This window comes from Lissotriton vulgaris, chromosome 1_2 (assembly GCF_964263255.1).
Source record: "Lissotriton vulgaris chromosome 1_2, aLisVul1.2, whole genome shotgun sequence".
NCBI classification, from domain to species: Eukaryota; Metazoa; Chordata; class Amphibia; order Caudata; family Salamandridae; genus Lissotriton; species Lissotriton vulgaris.
In genome coordinates, this window is record NC_141686.1 from 219,205,975 (window position 1) to 219,223,673 (window position 17,699).

The window sequence follows — 17,699 nt, forward strand, 5'->3', positions numbered from 1 at the left end:
CAAGGACATTTAAATTCTTTTTCTGCAGTTTCACCTACTCAAAACCTACCATTTGGTCTTACAAAATTGTCAAAAACTGATTTTGCAATTTGCTGCATCAAAACATTTCCTGAATAATGAGCTGAAAATGCTTGCTGAATTAACAAATAAAAAAGATAATTTTCAAGATAATCCATCAAATGTCAAAGGAAAATTCTAATGTGAAGTTGATTGCTTGCAAGGTGAGTTTTATGTTCTATAATATTTTTAAGGTCTACAATAGTATTCATCTGCCAGTTAGCTGGGACAATATCTTTCTTAGAGCTTCCTTCACTTCATTGTTTCTTAGGCTGTAAATTAGGGGATTCAGAGCAGGAATCCCCACACTGGGGATCACAGCTATCACTTTGTACTGCTGTTCTGATGAGCTTGAGTTGGGGAGTATCTCCATGAAGAAAGAGCTGCCACAGAATAAAAAGACACAGATGAAGTGTGAGATGCAGGTGGAAGCAGCCCGCTGTTTTCCTTCGGTGGTGCGGATCCTGAGGATTGTAGCAACAATGTGGAAGTAGGAGACAATGATAACAAGGAGCGAGCTTGCAATTACGAAAGCAGGTAATACAAATCGTACTAATTCATTTATTAAGATGTCTGTGCAGGATAGCTTTAAGAGCATGGGGTAATCACAAGCAAAGTGGTTCATCACATTAGGCCCACAATAACGATAGCCGAAATAATCAGCCTACATGAATCAGTGAGTGCAAAAAGCCCCCTATATATGAGCCAGCAACCATGTGCATACATAAGGGTTTTCTCATGATGACTGTGTATAGCAATGGGTTACATATTGCCTCATAACGGTCAAAGGCCATTACTGCCAAGAGGAAGAACTCTGTGCTGGCACAAGCACCAAAGAAGAAAACCTGAGTAATACAGCCATAAAAAGAAATTGCTTTATTCTTACTAAGAATATCAGCTAATATCTTGGGCGAGAAAACAGAAGAAAAAGAAATGTCCAAAAAGGAAAGCTGAGTGAGGAAGAGGAACATGGGTGTCTGTAGATTAGCGCTGCACCAAACAATGATCAGGATGGAGACATTTCCCAGCAAAGTGAAGGTATAGATGCACAGGAACAAAATGAAGACAAATGCTTGAAGATCTGGATCATCAGAGAATCCTAACAGGATGAACTCGTTTACAGTGCTTCTGTTTACCATATTCATAGCTATGGATAATATCGATCTAGACAAGAGAAAAAATTTACTTTTCTGTGAATCAATTTAAAATGACCAGATATGCGAACTAATAGTTACTTTATCTTGGAATTTGTCACAGTATGACACTGGGATCATGGGGTGCAAGTCTGCAAGCATTATTTAGTTCAGTATTGCCAGTATTATTATTTGTTTTGTATTTCTATTACAATGTTTATTTTTTAAAGCATAGTATACTTTTGAATTTTAAATATGCTCTAAAAATGTTATGTTTTTCTGTATTTCAATGTTTTTTACAAAATGATTGAGTGAGAATATTAAATTTAACTCTTCCAAAGTCGAACATCATCTTTACTGTTTTATAAATTGGAGTGTTAATAGTAAATCTTAGCTCTCCAATGTTGAACACTCTTGCTACTGTTCCTTAGATTGGGGTAAGACTAGTAACACCTTCCCATCTATTGCTTAAATTGGAGCGAGAATGGTAAAACCTAACTCCTCCAAAATTCAATACTTTCCCTGCTATAGCTTGGACTGTGGTGGGAATGGTGAATCTAACTCTTTGGAAGTGCAGCACATTCCATACATTTGGTTAAATCCCAACACTTTCCCAACTGTCAATTTGATTGTAGTGGGAAACAATAAATGTAATCCTTCCCAAGTCCAACACGTTCCCTACTGTTGCTTATATTCGAAAGGAAAGTAAACCTAACACCCTTGACACCCAAAAATGTCCCTACTGTTGGCTAGTTTGATGTAGGAATAGGTAATCTGACCCCTTTGAAGTCCAAAGCTCTCCCTACTGTTGCTTAGATTTGAGTGGGGATTGTAAATGTAACCCCTTTGAAGTCTAACACCTTTTTCTACTATTGCTTAAATTGGAGTGGGAATAGTAAATCTAACCCCTACAAAATCCAACACTTTTTCTACAGTTGCTTAGATTGGAGTGGGAATGGTAAATCTAACCTCTATTAAGTCTAATTATTTTCCTAGTTTTAGTTACATTGGAGCAGAAATAGAAAATGTGCAAGTTGTAACACTTTTCCTGTTTTTGTTTGAATAGAAGTGACATTACATTTGTACTGTTCTTTATTTGTATTATTATTTTTAAATATTGTCCTAATTGTTATATTAGTCTTATGTAGTTGTTTTAATATATTTCCATATTAATTGCATTTATTTAGTTAATTGTTATATATATTTTTGTCAACATAGGTTTTTTAGTTGAAATTTTGTGTTACTTTTAATCAGTAATGTAATTGTTTTTAATTGTTTAAATATTGTTTTATATTATATGTTGAAAATATGTATCTATTTTTATTCATATACTTACTTTAAAGTATTCATTAAAGCTGTTTGTATATGTTAATTATAATATTTAACTTAGATTACATATATCTATTGGTTATATATAATTAATCACTTTAACTTTTTACATTATTTTAAACAGTTAACATTGAATATATTTTAAACAAATGTTTAATTGTTGTGTTTATATGAAAAAGATCTATATATCCCTTGTAATGTATTAAAATTATTCATTTTATTAATATTATTATTTACTAATCTAATATTTTAAATACATTACTTATCATTTGATATTTATTAAAAAACAATATGCTTACTTTTTTTGGCAATATTCTATTCCACAATTAATTTAACACAATATTTATGCAGTTTTCATATAAATAATGTAAACTTGATACTTTGCAGACAATATGTTTGGGACAATACTTCTGAAATCAGATGCTGTTGTGTTCGATATTCCGTCATTCAAACACCCCTACCCTGGCATCTTTACTCCTACCTATTCCCTGGTACTGCCAACCTTCGATTTACCCTTGTAAAACTTACCTCTGCCTCACAACAACGCCTACCCATTTTTCTCATTATCTAGTCTCTTGTGCCATTTCCCTGTTCTACTAATTTTGGATTTATGTATTTAAATGTCTGCAAATTTTTTTAATATAATGTGTTTCCTCAATTTGGAATTTAATCAAAATGGATAACTGCCAAGCTGCGGCATTCAGACAAGTGTTCTCCATTTTGAAATAAAGCCATGATAGAGCATGTGCTAGAAGAAGAAGATGGATTTTTTAACCATGACTGATGAAACCTAAGAAGGCTACCATATGGACCCACAGTCTAGGAACTAGAACCTTCAAACCCAAAATCATTAGGAACAAGAACCTCGCTGTGGGATCATTTATCATACAACAGCATCAGAAGGGCCTCCAATATTGTGAAACATGGCAAAAACGTACACTTCGGAGTGGCTGCTGGCCATGCTCCCTCCAATAACTTTCATCAAAGCTGTCTACTATGCTGGTTTCACCATTGACAAACTGGGATGCCAGGCTGACATTGGGCTGCAACTTCAACAAACTCATAACTCCATCACAGGCTACCTACAAACAGTGCAAGCATCATTCACTGCCTCATGGACCACTTATCTACTCAAATGGACTCCCTGCTGCTATCCAACAGTCAATAATGACAGAACCCACAAAACTTCCAATCACAAACCTTGACCACTGTCCCCAAGGGATCTGTTGTGATCCCCACGCTATTTAACCATTACATACAACCTCTTGTGGTGGTGACAGAAGTCAGTTGGATTTCTTTAGTATTCTACGCTGATGATACTCAGCTCGTGATTTCATTCTCTGATAACTCTATTCAGAATTTGACTACATTTCATGATGATATGGTGGTTGTTGCTGAATTGATGTCGGCCAACTGTTTGCAGCTGAATGCAAACAACTTAGAAATTCTTCTGCTACGAGGAGATATTCATCTATGGGGCAATCAGTAGTGGCCAGCCTCATTAGGATCACCCCCTGCCCAAGGAGGCAGTAAAAAACCTGGGTGTCTGGTTTGATAGAACGTTGACCTTCGAAGCTCAGACGAGATCATTGGTAGGAGTCTGTTTTGGACATTTACGAGGGCTTAAACCCATGCTTGGGTTCTTTGATTAACATACATTCCAGGTCATTATCCAGTCCACTTTAGGTTCCAGACTGGACTATTGCAACACTTTGTATATTGGAACAACTAATACTGTTATTGCAAGACTTCTGATGAGCCAAAATGCTGCAGCGTGATCTCTATTCGCACTCCCCAAGTTCTGCTCAGTTTCCAGATTCATCCACAGGTTTGCATTGGCTAACTGTGGATAAGAGAATCCTCTTTAAGGCAATGTGTATTGCACACAGAATCTTCACTTCCAAGGCGGCCCCTATCCTATCCAACTTATTGCATCCGTACGCCCCTCAACGCCAGCTGCATTCAGCTAATCTTCATCTGGCATGAGTTCCTCGTGTTCCTCGAGCAAGAGCGGGAGGGTGCTCATTTCGTGCTAAAACCCCGCCCCATTGGAACGCTCTTCCTGAGACCAGCAGGAGCATCCCGAATCACGGGTCATTTAGAAAGGCCTTGAAAACCGGGTTATTCCCAGCCTAATCTCTCAGCCTTGTCTCTCCTTCCAAAGCCTGTCCAGGAAGAAGTGGTGGGATGCCCTGTAGCTGGGGCAGCGATGCGTTTTACAAATGTATTTACGTAACATAACATTATCTATGACCGCTATTCACCTGTCCATATACAAAGAGGTTGATGAAAGGAGGTGAAAACAACCTTCCAAGGAATTCCTCCTGTGAGGAATGAAATGCTCTCACCCACTGTTCATTCATCATAGGGCTGCTGCATCTACACTCCCTGAGTTGCCATCAACAGGGGTAGAACGTACAACGTTTTTACGAAGGTCTCAGATGTTAAAACCGGATCATTTTTTAAAGATTTTCATTAGGTTAAAACTGTCTTGGAGACACCCAATTAATTATAATGCAATTTCCCTGGGTTCTTCAGGCAGGAAGAAACATTCCTAGTCAGAGGGTCTAATTACAATTTTGCACCCTATATTCCATTATATTGTTTTGTATAGCTCTAGTAGAGAGACACTTGTTTACATCAGTTTCTGAAACTGATAACTCACTGCTATGACAGAGCAACTGTTGATATCAAAACTGGTTACTGTTGTAATGTCATAAAGGACTTCCAGGCTAGACTGACAGAGCTCTCTAAGAGTCAGGCACTGCACCTCTGTTGTCTGCTTGGAAAGCAGAAAGCATAGGATGGGGAAGGAAGGCAGGAAGGGAAGTTGGTGAGGTTGGTAAGGGGTGGCAGTTAAGGTCTTTCTTTTTACAGTTGAAATAGGGTGGACAGTGCATGTTTATTTAAGGTTCTGAATGACATCATCGACAGCTCGAGCTTCACTGTTGTCTATTTGAGGTCACTCATAATCTCTCAGTGTAATAAATCCCTGGAATTCACTGTTCCCATCTAAAATTCTACATATCCTCAACTGTTCAAAGATATTCACTTTTCCCAGCCTGCATGTCAGTATTCGCCATATGCACTCTACACCTGGACCCAGAATTTGTAAAACTTTGTGCTGGGTTTGTCACACAAATAAATGGGGTGGGATTTATTATCCAATGCAAACCATGATTTTGGAATGTTTACCATAGTAACGCAAAGGTGTGCTATGTGCTACTTTGCATCAAGTGGGTGTTCGATTGGTGTTACATGGGAAACCGCTCAATGTTTTTGAAACAGATACCTATCAATTAACATTTGTAGACAGGGATTTGAGCCAAAACACTGAACCTTAATTCTCCTTATTTTACAAACTTTTTTCAACTATGCATGTGTGCTGCATTGTACTACACATACCAAATGTGAAGTCTTAAAGGATTTGTACTGGAGGGTTCACTTTTAGTATGCTTTAGAGAAATCAGAAACCCTTGCACTATGGCACAAAGGTGAGTACGTTGACGCATTACAGTCAAAAGTGCACCAGCACTGTAGGAGATTAAAAAAAAGTGTCATATCTTAACAGATATGAAACATTTTTCTCTCTCCCTATAACACATGACTGAGTAGCAGTTCTGGTTGATGCTCTGCCTTACATCAAATATTATTAAATCTGGGTCCCGATCTCTAAGTAAAGCAAATACAACTTTCACCATAAAATGTATCTGATACAATCAAGTGCCACTGAGGGCTGTTCCTTAAACTTCTAGATTTCCTTTGCAAGCCTTCCTTCCAATGCTACATACATAGACTTTTCTGACCCACATTACCTGCAACCTACCCACATCTGCTACCTGGTCACCAACTCTGGATCAAAAGGGCTGCCAGAAACCTATATTCTTTAAACGCAGATTCCTATCCACTGACTCGTGTAATTTTCATTGACAAATTCCAATCATAAAACTCTCTGTTCCACTTTAATGGTATTTCTGGATCACTGAAATAATATAGACTGCCAAAATATCGACCTGCAAAAATATAGTTGCCAAAATATCGACAGACAAAATATCGACTTTCTATCTACAAACAGGTAAGTACAAAAATATCGAGTTTAAAATATCGAGTGTTAAAAATATAGACTGTCAAAATATCGATTTTTTTATGTCTTTAAAATAAGTTAAAAATATTATAATATTACATATATTTATTATAAGCATTGTTAAAATTATTAAATAAATGTAACATAATTACATAATTAATGTAAATTTAAAAATTAATAATAATAATACATATATATATAAATAAATGTTATTAATAAAACATATAGAATATATTTATCGTGGCATAGCAAAAGGTTTAAATTTAATGTAACCACTCCAGTGGGTGCTACAGTAGAGAAAGCGTACGCCTGTACCCCAAAAACCCAAAACTGACCCTGAACCCTAAAAATATCCCTGTACCCCAAAAACCCAAAACTGACCCTGAACCCTAAAAATACCCCTTTCCCCAAAAACTGAAAACTGACCCTGAACCCTAAAAATACCCCTTTACCCAAAAACTGAAAACTGACCCTGAACCCTAAAAATACCCCTTTACCCAAAAACTGAAAACTGACCCTGAACCCTAAAAATACCCCTTTACCCAAAAACTGAAAACTGACCCTGAACCCTAAAAATACCCCTTTCCCCAAAAACTGAAAACTGACCCTGAACCCTAAAAATACCCCTTTACCCAAGAACTGAAAACTGACCCTGAACCCTAAAAATACCCCTTTACCCAAAAACTGAAAACTGACCCTGAACCCTAAAAATACCCCTTTACCCAAAAACTGAAAACTAACCCTGAACCCTAAAAATACCCCTTTACCCAAAAACTTATTATTTATTTTAAATGAATTACCAATTATATTTTAATTATTTACCAATTATTATTTAATTAACAATTAGATTAAATTTACATAATTAATTAATTATAATAAAATTACTTCCCACCCAATTCCCCTATAAACACACAACCCGCTACAGAAAATAAATTACAAAATATTAATTATTTATCAATTATTTATTTTAAATTAATTACCAATTATATTTTTATTATTTTCAAATTATTATTTAATTAACAATTAGATTAAATTTACATAATTAATTAATTATAATTAAATTACTTCCCACCCTATTCCCCTATAAACCCACAACCCGCTACAGATTTATATTACTCAAATATTATTAAATATTAATAACTTACCTTATTTTCGATATTTTTGTAGTCTATATTTTTTCTAGTCTATATTATGTCTAGTCTATATTTTTGATTCGATATTTTTGCTATTCTAGTCGATATTAGTCGATATTTTTTTTGTCTATATTTTGTCTAGTCGATATTTTGTCCAGTCTATCTTTTTTCATCGATATTTTGTCCAATCGATATTTTGGAATCGATATTATGTCTGTTTACCAGTATTTCTTAATGGCATACCCTGAGGTCATTTTGGAAATCCCTCAAAAAAATTAGATGATATCATAATATAGAAAAATGTGATTACTTCTGCATCTTAATCACGGACAATTGTTAAGCTCACAAACTGCTACTTTTAGAGCTAGTTTTCTTAACTAAATCTACAACTTCTATCAAAATGTATTCCTACAAAATCTTTTCTCATACCTCTGTCTATAACATTTAAAAAAACACAATTTGTACACTTACACTCAAAATGTTACCTTTTGTTCAAAGCCTGTCGACTTACACCACTTAGATTAGGACTTAGAATATGTATCTACTTAACTTTTCATTGTACACTCAAGTTTTCTCCAGTGGTGCTCTGTAAGTAAGAACGTTTTTATTGCTCGATCAATTAATTAATTGAAATACATATACACAGTTCAGCACATAAAATACATTTCAGTTCATTCATTCTATAATATACATTACACATTGTTCCTTTCATGAAACAAGTTAAAACATGTACATTAAAACCACTGTAGTAGTATGAATACATCAGGAGAGAGTAAGACCTTCAGTGCATGGCCAGCTATCTCAGAACCCTATAATCTTTTGGCTGCCCTGAAATCTAGGGTGCTGGGCTGTGGAATACGTAAGTAAAAATTGATAACATGCTAGTGCTTCAACTGCCTATCTCAGGTTTACACCTCGCAACTAGCAAATGAACTGCATATGCAATGAATAACTAAAGTGTGTGTGCTCTCCAAAGTAGTTGGCTAATATTTCTGAACTTGATTCTGCTATGACCAGAGGTGCATGGAGGTGCCAGGGTCCAAACAACTGAACATAAAATGCGTGTGCCTTACTGATAAAGTGCTAGTGCTTTAAATTATTTTACCACCCTTTCAGTTTGACCCTCACAGCAGAGTATGATAATTGTCCCAATAATGGATCATATGTGCACCCTGTTGCCAATTGCCTGTCTGTAAGGTACTCCCATCCTGCTAATAAAGTGAGGGCACTCTATTAGAATGGTCTAACTTACCTCCATTTGCTTAGCACCCAGTTAGTAGGGGCTTACTCCTAATACACTGCTAATGCTAAACCTAATGAAGTGATTATGCTCTAGCAACACCTTTGGTTTGTCTCTCAGCTGAGCATATCTCTTGGATAGTAAAGGGTTCTATATTGACTGGTATAGTAGTGAGGACCTTACAGCTTACCCATTCTTCCCCTATAGCTTCAAGGATGACCATTGGGGAATTGTATACATTTCACTGCTAATTTATGTTCCATGGTGAAAACCCTTTTTTTAACTTCTGGAGAAATTTCACCATTGTGCAATTCAATTTGGGTTCAGGTGGATCAAAACAGGCTAGCACCTCCTCTGTACATGATCTTACCTTCAGTTTCCTGCACAAAAGTGCACGACAACCAACCAGAGCAGATGCGCACAGACATAGAAAGTGGAGAGTGTCTTCTAATCTTTGGCCACACAGCAGATAAGTTATTTGGACTTCAGTTCGTTTCCATTGTGGTTAGTGTTTTAGGACAGGCAATATCCACAGCCTTTATTTCATAAACGTTTCCTTGATTTAATTACTACAAAATGATCCTAAGTTGCTTTGCGGTTTAAGCTTGATGTGCCCCTGAGAGCCATCCAACCATGGCTACGTTTAGTCAGTCTGGCTTTGTCCTCTAAAATTGAGAAACACTTGTGCCCTTAATTTTGACAGTTTGTTGAGCTTTAAGCAACTTAGGGGTAAAGTCCAAGCAGCAGAAAGACCTATGATGTTTGGGGACAGATGTAAAAAGACTCTTGTCGAAGAGCGGTCCCCCCTTGAATTTCTATCTGAAGGGGATGACCCAGGGAACCCTCCAGAGCAAGTTTTAGTCTGTGACAGCAGTTCACATATTCCATGTTCACGCCCGGGCTTGTTTAGGTAAGCCAAGCTCCAGTCTGATTTGAGCCAGTGATGTATAAACTGGTAGTAGGAAAATGGAGCTTTAGATTTTCAGTATTACGTTATACAAGGTGGTGCTGTCTCTGCCCCTCACTGCCTCACTTCCATAAGCCAGTGTGGGGAGGACCTTTGCTTAAGCAATTTGCAAAATGGGAGTAAGCATTTTATCTTTCAACTTTTTATATATTGACCCTTGCCGAATACTAGAGCGTTTACTTTACTTTTGATCTCCTCTAATTGGTCCATGAGCCTTTCATTAGTGGTAAATAGTACCCCAAGCTACTTACAGCCAGTCTACAACTGATCAGCGAAATTTCGACAGAGTAGATTGGTTGTGGTTGCCAGGGGCCCTATCCAGAAACCGTACCGATTGACCCAATACTAACCATGGCCTAACAATATGCTACTGGAACATTATCGGATTTGGGCAGAAAAAACAATCTGCCACCACTATGGACTTTTTAAAAGAACACAATATCCTCATTTTACAGGAAACATGGGCAGGAGAAAGCCTCCCAATAGTAGGCTACCAGGAGTTCATGACACCCGCGACTAGACAGTCCAAGTTTGGTAGACCGAGCGGTTGTCTCTCGATATACGTTTCAACAAAACTATCCCAATGCATAGAACAGATCAAATTTGAGGAGGATTGACTCTCTGGAATTATTCTGGGTAGTTCACTCATGGATTCTCAGCTGCTCATCCTCAATGTCTATATCTCCCCCTGCACCACTAAGAAAAAATCCAAAATGGACTGCTTGATTAACACCATCTGTAACCTATTTGGTAAGTACGGGAGCACCCCCAGCATCATTTCAGGAGATTTTAACACCAACCTCTACAGTAATCTTGCTGAAGACATTGGTTTGGACTCCCCAAGAGATACCCCACACTTCGCATCCCAGTGTACTCCTGCCGGAAACAAACCCTGGACATTGGCCAAATACGTCGTAATGCAGTTCAGCAGCCTAGGATTTACCTTATTGAATGGGCGCCATCCCACCAACATCCAGCTTGCATGGACACGGTCAGATGGTAGAACCAACTTGTTTCTGGACTTCACTCTAGGGAGTAGAGAATCAATGCCTCTGATCAAGAGCTATCAAATAGCACCACAAGAAGAGAGTGATCACCGGGCACAAATAATAACATTATCCACCTCCACCTCACGCCATCAAGAATTCGCCCATACTCACTCAGGCAGCTACACAGAGCACCTGAAGCGGATAAGCCGGTTGGATACCACGGCTCCTCCTCTGACTGAAAAAGGCAAAGCCTTATTGCATCAATCCCTAGAGTCAAATACCCAAGTTGTCAGCGGCTTGACTTCCCTTATATGCCATCTACTCAATGAACTGTCACTTGGGAGGGACTCGAGAAAACAAATCCCTAAATTCTGCCTCTCAAAAGCCACAAGGAAATTAAGAACGGACAGAAAGCAATCACTTCGATTGTCAAGCAAGAAAGAACCCCAGTAAAAAAAAAACTTTAACAACTATAAGCACGCTCAATGGTAATGGTAATGGTAAAAGTATTTCTAAAGCGCTAACATTCATCCTAAAAGGATATCATGGTGCTCAAGCAGTTTTTAGAATCTCAGCAAGAAGGGAAAAACAAGCAGCCTCGGAGCAATTCTGGCTGAAGCTCATTTATGAAAGTAAAAATCTAGACTCTAAGCAACTTTGGACCCTCGTAAATACGAGCACACAAAGTACAAGCGGTTACGGTAGTGCAAATATCAGTGAAGCCGTATGAAGTACGTTTTTTTCACTCCACTTTGGAGACACCAAAATAAAAGATGCTTACACCAAATCCCCCAGTCTGGATAAATATATGACCTCATCTCCAGGACTGGAGAGCCTGAGATGAGCATACCCCACAAAAATACCACCTGAAGAACCAACACATAAGGAATCAGCGAAAAAGAACAATAGAATGTTAGAGACCACGGTAACACCAGACGACTTAAAAAATAAGATCTTGCAATTTATAACGGAAGCCAGAGCTGAAGGAGCCCCTGGCTCGAATGGTCTCCCCCAGGAGATGTTTAAATCCAATATCAACCTTTGGTGAGAATATCCGACCCCCTTGTTTCTCTACTGTAGACTAAATAACACCGTTCCAGAGTCTTGGTAAGGTGCAATCATTCACCCAATCTACGAAAGTGGGAAGAGAAACGAGCATAAAAATTATTGAATGATTGCACTCATTGACGTGGAGTTTAAGTATTATGAAGCATTCTATTGGAAGAGCTACATGCCTGGGCCGAAATTACCTCACGCTTCCCCTTTATTCAGATGGGCTTCGTGGCCAACTCCGGTACTACAACCAATTTGCTAACATTAACAGTCATGATGGAGAAAGTGACAGTCCAACAAACCCAGCTGCACTGTTGCTTTGTAGACTTTAAAGCGGCCTTCAACCGTGTGCCTAGGGGTCTGTTATGGCAGAAATTAAAATCGTGGGGCATACCCCTGCCTCTCCTACACTCAATAGTACAACTCCATATGAAAACATTGATAAGAATCAAGCTGGGTTAAGGCTCTTATGTCTCCATGAAGATACGAACAGAAACTGGCGTCAAACAAGGTTGTGTGTTGGCCCCACTTCTTTTTAATGTGTTCATATCTGACCTATCTCCAGCACTCAACAGTGTAAATTGCCATCCTCCTCAATTAGACGGAACCTGCATCAGCAATTTGCTGTACGCCGGTGACCTGGTGTTGTTTGCCACACAAAAGTGGGTCTCCAGAGGTTACTGGATGAACTGCTCCCATACACAACAAGAAATTGCCTAGAACTGAACTTATCAAAAACAAAAACAATATCCTTTAGGAAGCAAAAGAGGTCAACAGAAAGATGGTATTTCAATGGTACAAAACTCAACCCAACTTCCAGTTATAAATATTTGGGCATATTCTTTCACACCAGATGCACATTCATCAAGCATATAGAAACATTAAAAACCAAAGCAGTTTCGTTCAAAGCTGCTGCCACAAAACTGTCAAAACAGCTACTTGGCCCAAGCCTAACTCCCATGCTGAAAGTGATGAAGGCTAAGGTGATCAATTCCTTGACGCATGGGCACGAGATCACTAACGGCAAAACTAGTACATTAATAAACAAACTAACAACCAAAATCTTAAAACAAGCTTTTCAGTTGCCAAGAACTACCTCGGCGGCCCAAGTGAAACTTGAACTGGGACTACAAGATCACCATGGAGTAGAGGCAGGCACATTTATAAAACTGTATCATAGATTGCGCCGTGCTCAGGAGGGTTCCATGGGGGCCCAACTATGGCAGGAAATTTAAGAAAAACAGACCAGCCAAAAGCATTGACAACTTCTCGATCGCAGCTTACAGTTATTAGGAGTAAAAGACCTTTGAGAAACAAATTCCACCTACCTGGTGTTAAAGATCGCCATTAAAAACTGTTAGACTGTGGTACTTTCACTCGGACAGGGAAATACTGTCAAAAAGGAAACACGCTTGGGCTGTAATCTCCAATTTTAAACCAGGTTTTCAGCTGCCCTATCTATCAAGCACATACGCAGTTTACTGAAAACAAAAGTGTTTAGCCGTGAGGATGGGTGACAGGCCCTTTCTGAAGAACTTCCCCGAATGTCGCCGACATGGTTGCAGTACTGAATGCAGGTTGTGTGGCTATCATTCTGAAGTAATGGAACACATCCTTTGTGTATGCCCGGCATTGCTCTTGGCCAGACGGTCAATATTGCGGGACCAATGGATCAGATTGGGAGTTTGATCTTGCCACCAAGCAATAATAGTGGAGAAGTGTGGCTCAATGGTTTGAGCGGCAAACCCTGATGCAGAGGTCTAGCCCGGGACCAGGGTTCAATTCCCCGCCTCGGCGGGTCTTGGGCTCAAAATTCCACGGACCTGATCATTCTCGCCTCAGTGCCTATTCCAATCATGGAGTCCCACTCTGCAACTCTGGGCAATAGCTTGCTTAATCTCCACAACGGCCCCCACAACGCTAAGGATGCCTGGCCTCCACCTTGGGGGTGCCCAAGAGTGCACACCTCACAGGGAAAGCCAGGATGGGTTCCACAGCGGTATTCGTACAAGCGCCTTGAGACCCTTGCGGGTGAGTAGTGCGCTACACAAGTATCAATTTACATTTACTCTAAATCCGGACAACACCAAGTTGAACATTGGGCTTACACAATTTGTCCACAAAGCGTCAAAACTATTGGAAGCCACAACCGCAACAAAACCCTCCTCATCCTGGCATGGCGGCCGAGTCAAAAGGCTCAACAACTGAATTAGAGACTAAAATATCAGAAAATCAGAGTGAGGTCTTTTAGCAGAACATTATTAGCCGATAATGACCACCATAATCTTTAATAATTTAAAACCCACTGCTTTTAACATTTATTATTGTCATTTTTTATTATCTAAACGAGTCGTGTTTTAAATTGTAAATGGTTTTTTTAACCAATCAATCAAGCATAGTATTACATAGATATGAAACGACTTACCTGGTTCCTGTTTCCTCTTCTCTATATGCAACTCAAATATTGGCAACCAGGCCTGGGCGTAGTTTGTGGAGATTTGCTACTCAAATGTCTGTGAAGTTACAAAATAACTCTGCGAAAATCTGCAAGTGGCGGAGTGCAGTGAGAACTGCAGTTTGTGCTGGTATTCCTGCCACTCGGGTAGAAATTCCACCTGGACGGCAGCTCACGCTTGCAAACTTACATTTGGCAATCACAAGTAGTGAAAAAACTCTGCTGCACATTCTGAAGCAGAGTTTTCTGCACTCTGTGAACTCCGTGGAGTGCAAAGTGCAGAAAACTCCGCAAACTCTGCGAATGGAGCGTAGTTCACCGACCAGGCCTTTTGGCGGCCAGCAACTTCTTGGGCACCCACTGCAGCAGTATCATCAACTTCTACATCACATATTTAATTCTCTAATGCTGTTGATTTAAGGTGTGCTAATACCTTTAAGGTTGCAGTGTCAAGTGATTGTCCCTTGGCTAAGGTGAGTGTGTGCATAGCAGCATTGACACTAAGTTGGGGTTTCCAAAGGCAAAAGGTTCCGCCACATGGCAACAGCAGTAGCATGGGATTTTCTGTGGTTGTAAAACACTGTCTTGGAAGAACTTGTATTGTTATGGTTACATCTCACCTTTAATCAATCAATCAATCAATAAAGGAGATTGTAAGCACACTACTCACATGTGAGGGTCTGAAGGCGCTGGTGGGGGGGTCCACAGTTCAGTTCAATCGAAAAGCCTGGTCTTGAGCACCTTCCTGAAAGTGTTGAGGTAGGGGACAAACCTTATGTCGATTGAGGGCTCATTTCAGGTCTTGGCCGCGATGTAGGAGAAGGTTCTTCCCCTGCTTCGGCTCTAATGATGCGTGGGGTTTCAGCGAGGACAAGGTTGGCGGATCGGAGGTTTCTTTTGGGTACATGGAAGGTGCTTCTATTGTTATTGTATTGGGTCTGGTGTTATAGAGGCATTTGTAGGCATAAGTGAGTATCTTGTAAGTAATGATTTTTTCGATGTGGGGAGCCAGTGGAGATTTCAAAGGTGTTCTCTGATGTGTTAGTGTCGAGGCATACCGAGGACAAGTCTGGCGGCAGTGTTCTGTATGGTTTGGAGCTTGCGGAGTAGAGATTTGCTTATGCCGGTATAGAGGGCGTTTCCATAGTCTAGTCTGCTGGTTATGAGCGTGGGTGACTGTCTTCCTTGACTATGAGGGGACCCATTTGAATGTCTTATGGAGGATGCGGAGGGTGTTAAAACAGCTGAAAGCGACGACTTTGACCTGTCTGTTCATGTAAAAGGGAGGAGTCAAGTACAATACTGAGGTTTCTGGCTTGGTCCTTATGGGTAGGCAGACTGCCAAGGGCGGTGGGCCACCAAGTGATGTCCCATACTGATGGGGTGGTTCAGAGGACTTCTGTCTTCTCTGAGTTGAGCTTCAGGCAGCTGTTGCTCATCCAGGAGGCGATGTTCTGCATTCTTTCCTGGAAGTTGAGTCTGGTGGTGGTGGGGTCTTTGGTGAGGGAGAGGATGAGCTGGGTGTGGTTGGCGTAAGATACTATGCTGAGGCCATGCTATCTGACGATGGTGCCAATGTGGGCCATGTAGACATTGAAGAGGGTTCGGCTCGGAGATGATCCCTGGGGCACTCCACAGTTGATTTCTGTGAGTTCGGAGAGGAAGGTTGCCAGTCTGACCATTTGGCTTCTACTGGTGAGGAACGAGCGGATCCAGTCAAGGGCGGTTCCTTGTATGCTGGCGTTGTGTATTCTTTCAAAACAACAGTGGTCCCATGCATACGGAATACTCAAACAAAATAAATATAGCCACAATCGGTTCTATTTTCAATTTGACATGTCCAGCCGGACAGAGGTCTCAATCTTTACTCATTGAAAGATGCACGGAAAAGGATTCCTTCAGCAATTTACCGTGGTGGGGCACAAGCCTGTACCCAAACACATACAGATCAATACAGTGAGTGGAGCGAAGAACAGAACAGGGCTTTTAGGCAAAAGCAGACATTTTCTGTAGTTTTTTCAAGCAAGCACTTTCACATATTCATAATACATAACATTTTTATGCGTAAAGTGCTCAAAAGGTCGACAGCGTTTCGGTCCCGCTTTTAAATCATGGGTACCATCATCAGGACATTATTTAAATGCCTAAAAATAGAAAGCCTCTGTTGACGAGGATGGAAACTTCGGAGGGTCGGGTTGAGCCGGACGTCTGCCTCGTGTAGGCAGCCTTGCTGGGTATAAGGAGTATGCAGCCCACAATCGGGTGCAGATCTGGACCGCGATGACTCGTGGGTCAAAAGCGCGGTAAGGTGGAAGTGCCGGTTCAGTCGGCTGTAGTAACTTCCTTTGCAATGCGATGTGTATTTTGGTGCTGAGTGTGCGGTGGGAGACAGTGTTGAATGCTGCTGACAGGTTGAGTAGGATCAGGGCTGTGGTGTGGCCTTGGTTGAGGAGTTTGCCTATGTCGTCAGAGGTGGCGAGTAGGGTGGTCTCGGTGCTGTGGTTGCTGCGGAATCCGGACTGAGAGAGATCGAGGATGGAGTTGTCTTTGAGGAACCTTGTTAGTTCTGCCTTGACAGTCTTCTCTGCGACTTTTGCGGCAAGGGGAGTAGCGAGAGGGGCGGGTAGTTCTTGAGGTCCGTGGGATCTGCTGAGGGCTTCTTGTGCAGTGGTCTGACTTCTGCACAGTTCCAGTAGTCGGGGAAGGTGCTGGTCTCAAAGTTGGTGTTTATGGTGCTCTGTAATTTTGGCGCAATGGCGGTGGCAGCTCTGTGGTAGCTGTGAGGTGGGCAGGAGTCTGTGGGGGCCCCCAAGTGGATGCCTTTCATGGTCGAGGCGGTCTCATCAGTGGTGACCGATGTCCAAGCAAAGATGGATGGCTGGTAGGCATTGCCGAAGGGTGGTATGGTGGTGGAGTCAGGTGTTTGGTCGTTGAAGTTGTCATAGAGGTCTTTGATTTTCAGGTGGAAGTAGGTTCCGAGCTTGTTGCAGCGGTCCTGGGAAGGGACGATGTCCGTGACTTCGCTGGGGGGACAGGTGAATTCCTGCATGACGCTGTACAGGCCATTGGAGTTGCTGCCATTGGCGCAGATTTAGTTGTGGATTAAGGTTCTTTTGGTGGGTCTGATGCATTGGTGGTACTCTGTCATGGCGTTCTAGTAGGAGGTATGGGTTTCAGGTGTCTTGTTGTTTCTCCAGTTCTTCTTGAGGCATCTGCAGGTGCGTCTGGCTTCTTGGAGGTCAGTAGTGAACCAGGCGGT

General features: G+C 40.6%; 1 pseudogene; it reads right to left on the reverse strand.

The window, feature by feature from the left end:
• Window positions 1-265: 265 nt before the first annotated feature.
• Window positions 266-1,202, reverse strand: LOC147735050 (olfactory receptor 5AP2-like; annotated as a pseudogene).
• Window positions 1,203-17,699: the final 16,497 nt, after the last annotated feature.